This window comes from Micromesistius poutassou (assembly GCF_964030765.1).
Source record: "Micromesistius poutassou genome assembly, chromosome: 10".
NCBI classification, from domain to species: Eukaryota; Metazoa; Chordata; class Actinopteri; order Gadiformes; family Gadidae; genus Micromesistius; species Micromesistius poutassou.
In genome coordinates, this window is record NC_140280.1 from 20388059 (window position 1) to 20392022 (window position 3964).

At 49.3% G+C, this 3964-nt stretch overlaps 1 protein-coding gene across 2 annotated transcripts in view; it reads left to right on the forward strand.

The window, feature by feature from the left end:
* The window catches only part of LOC311354714 (NEDD4 family-interacting protein 1-like), a 9179-nt gene extending 8209 nt beyond the window's left edge, over positions 1–970 (forward strand). For both annotated transcript variants that reach the window (XM_084474552.1, XM_084474553.1), the window contains one exon: positions 1–970. This exon is cut by the window's left edge and continues 133 nt beyond it. The gene's annotated coding sequence lies outside the window, so the exon portion shown is untranslated.
* Positions 971–3964: the final 2994 nt, after the last annotated feature.

Below are 3964 nucleotides of genomic sequence, written 5' to 3' on the forward strand. Positions count from 1 at the left end.
TTTGATTTATTGTCAAGAAAGACGTAACTTCACCAAACACACGGCCGAGACGGCACATCTAATTTGATCCTTTCTTATCTCCACTGGATTCTCGGGACTGTGTGTGTGTGTGTGTGTGTGTGTGTGTGTGTGTGTGTGTGTGTGTGTGTGTGTGTGTGTGTGTGTGTGTGTGTGTGTGTGTGTGTGTGTGTGTGTGTGTGTGTGTGTGTGTGTGTGTGTGTGTTCTGAATAATGCCTTATCTCTACTATATTGTATATAGCCAATGTATATGTGTGTAGGGACGCATGTACTGCTCCTCTACACCAGGGGGCAGTCTTGTTTCGTGTTTGCCCCTATAGTGCTTGTTAAAGACCCTGTCTTTGATGGCTCTCGGTCTCTGGACCGAGGCCATGCAAACACATTGGAGGGCTAGGTGTATTAGTTAAGGGTACTAAGTAATATATTCCATATACATGAAGTTACTGTACTTTCACTGATGTGTAGGAGTGATGGTTGAGTGTGGATGTTTCCACTGTGGACCTGGTAGACCAAGCAGCTGAGAGCATGAGCAGATGTTGGCAGCTGGGCTGTGTCACCTCAGAGCAGGTATCGATTAATTTACAGAACCTATTCCGTCACCGTGGAAGACCAAGAATTTTTTTTCTTTCTTTTGTCGTATTTTTCAGTCTAATTTTCACACAAGCAGTTCTCCAAATATATATAACAGGTTTTAACTAGAGGAGATCTAGAAGATCTCGTGGTGGGCTGGAGTAGAAAAGAACTACCCGGGATCTGTTTCTTTCTGTTTTAAATGCTTTTCTTATTGAGTTTCCAGTGATTCCAGTCTGAAGATACTGGAATCCAAATGGTGGTTTTAGGCCACTATTGGTCTGAGAGAGCGTCACTGGCAACGAAGAAGAACAGCAAACAAAAGCTTTTATTTTCTTCTCATGGTGTATTGATGAACGAATAAAATTCAAAATTTCACTGATGAAACCTTTTGTGATGGGATGCAGTCTGTTTTTATGTAGTGTTTCAGAGATACGTGTCGTGACTGCTTTGTGTAACGGGACGGACCGGACGGCGGTGTCGACGGGCTCCGTGTGGACCGGCCTTAAACCTGATGAGTACGCTAGAAGTGGACAGTGCTGAGGGTGCGTTGGGGAGTAGACGGCCTTCTCTACGGCCTCCTCCGGAAACAGGAACCCAAGGCCTGAGATGAGATCGATGTGGAAGCAATTGACGCAGGAAGCTATTTTGTCAGCATTATCAATAGATTACATTAGCCTGCTTTTGAAGCTGACTTCACAACGTGTACTGCATGGTTGGACATTGAAGTACAGTAGAGCCGGTGTACAACAGACTGAGTACTAAGTGGAGAGCCGGAGGGAGGTTCAGCCCTCACCATGAAGCTACAATGGTACTGAAGAGTTCACCACTTTGTCTAATCGTCGCTTGCAGTTTAAAAGGTGAATGTGTTCATTTCACTGCATTAGGATACTGAACCTATGCACTAATTCATTTTATCTTTTCTGGAAATCTAATTGTGGTGGTTTCCTTGTTCTCTTTAACCTTCTCTGGAAATATGATTCCTAGGAAGTTGTTTTGAGGGAATAATCTGTGAACAATCACTGGATTTGCAGACTGTTTACCTAACTGTAAATGGAAAGATGGTATCACACCATCTTTTAATTTGGGAGTTTGTAAACTCTGCTCCGTTCCCGTGAAGGAGTTTGCAAAGGAGGGAGCACAATGCTCATTGTTGAAGCAGATTTAAATGGACAACAAACCCTTTGTTTTAGTAAATATGACGATTCACAAAAAAAGTATGAGGCCGGTCCAGATCCCACAAGTGAAAAAACAGCATTTCTCAAGCACATAAAAAAAGCTAACAGCCAAGATGTGGAATCAGCCACAGCACTGTTGATAATAACGCATTCCGTAAACAGCATCCAATGCACACCATTTTTTTTCCAGAATCCACCGAGGAAAACGGAGACAGCTGCATAAAGAAATGATGCATGTTTAGCTCATCTGAGAAGGAGGCCTCAGCCCAGGACAGCTGCTGGAGCCCAGGACGTCAACAACATGTTCATATGGCTGAAGGATACAAGCAGCACACACCGATAGGACCAAGCACAATACGTACACGGTGTTAAAACAAAACCATTTCTCACTTGGTTAAAATAATGTTGAGACAAGATGCTGCGAGGTAGGGGTGGGCTGGAAGGTTCAGCGCTGGATGTCCTCACTTAAATTACACCAAAGATATTTCCTCATTGGAAAAATGTCTGTGTGTTGTCGGAACAGCCCCGGTCCCAGGTTAATTTGAGACCTCCTTCTATATCCCTCCAGCGAGGTCAACCGGTGCAGATGTGCTGGCTGTCCAGATGTCCTTCGTAACTCCACTTCTGTGCCAAACCTCTCCAGATCCCCCTCCCCACCAAAAGAACGTCTTTCTGAATTTTTTTTGTTTTGAGCAATGTGGACATGTCATCCTAGACTAGCCTCCTGCAGTCCTCGTCTGCACGTGTGCTATAGCGCCCGTCAGCCGGCAGAGCGGAGGCCTGTGATCATCAAAGGGTCTGATGCCCACGCTGCTGCAGCGTGGCAGGACCTCAGAGCCCGGCTACAGCCGCACCGGGACACTTCTCAATGAGCTAATGGGACAAGAGCTACTTTCTCTTTCAAAGATTTATCATCGCTTCCGATAGCTTCCGCTGTGAGGCGGTCCATCGGATAACGCATTAAGTGTGCCTCTTGGTTGTTACACACACACACACACACACACACACACACACACACACACACACACATGCATCATTTCTCTCAAGTTGAAGCTGTAGATGTTGGGGAACAGAGGTGGTTGTTCCGCTTCAATAGGAGTAGATCCTAACGCCCTAATCGTTTGAAGTATTCACAGGAAAAATACAGTTTTGTAAAGCCAAAACTACTTCAAATCGTTGGCCTGTTACAGGAACACCGGTTATCTTTTCATTCCAAATCCACATCCTGATTTTCCTTCACACGTGTTTCCACAGAGCCCTAATACATCACAGGCCCTGGGTGACCGTCCCAGGTGGTGGGTCAGTGTGGAGGTGGTGGGTCAGTGTGGAGGTGGTGGGTCAGTGTGGAGGTGTCCAGGTGGTGGGTCAGTGTGGAGGTGTCCAGGTGGTGGGTCAGTGTGGAGGTGGTGGGTCAGTGTGGAGGGGTCCCAGGTGGTGGGTCAGTGTGGAGGTGTCCCAGGTGGTGGGTCAGTGTGGAGGTGTCCAGGTGGTGGGTCAGTGTGGAGGTGGTGGGTCAGTGTGGAGGTGTCCAGGTGGTGGGTCAGTGTGGAGGTGGTGGGTCAGTGTGGAGGTGTCCAGGTGGTGGGTCAGTGTGGAGGTGGTGGGTCAGTGTGGAGGTGTCCAGGTGGTGGGTCAGTGTGGAGGTGGTGGGTCAGTGTGGAGGTGTCCCAGGTCAGTGTGGAGGGGTCCCAGGTGGTGGGTCAGTGTGGAGGTGTCCCAGGTGGTGGGTCAGTGTGGAGGTGTCCAGGTGGTGGGTCAGTGTGGAGGTGGTGGGTCAGTGTGGAGGTGTCCAGGTGGTGGGTCAGTGTGGAGGTGGTGGGTCAGTGTGGAGGTGTCCAGGTGGTGGGTCAGTGTGGAGGTGGTGGGTCAGTGTGGAGGTGTCCAGGTGGTGGGTCAGTGTGGAGGTGGTGGGTCAGTGTGGAGGTGTCCAGGTGGTGGGTCAGTGTGGAGGTGGTGGGTCAGTGTGGAGGTGTCCAGGTGGTGGGTCAGTGTGGAGGTGGTGGGTCAGTGTGGAGGTGTCCAGGTGGTGGGTCAGTGTGGAGGTGGTGGGTCAGTGTGGAGGTGTCCAGGTGGGGGGTCAGTGTGGAGGTGGTGGGTCAGTGTGGAGGTGTCCAGGTGGTGGGTCAGTGTGGAGGTGTCCCAGGTCGTGCAGGTCGTGGGTCGTGCTTCTCCTCATCCCGCCCTTCATGTCTTAAGG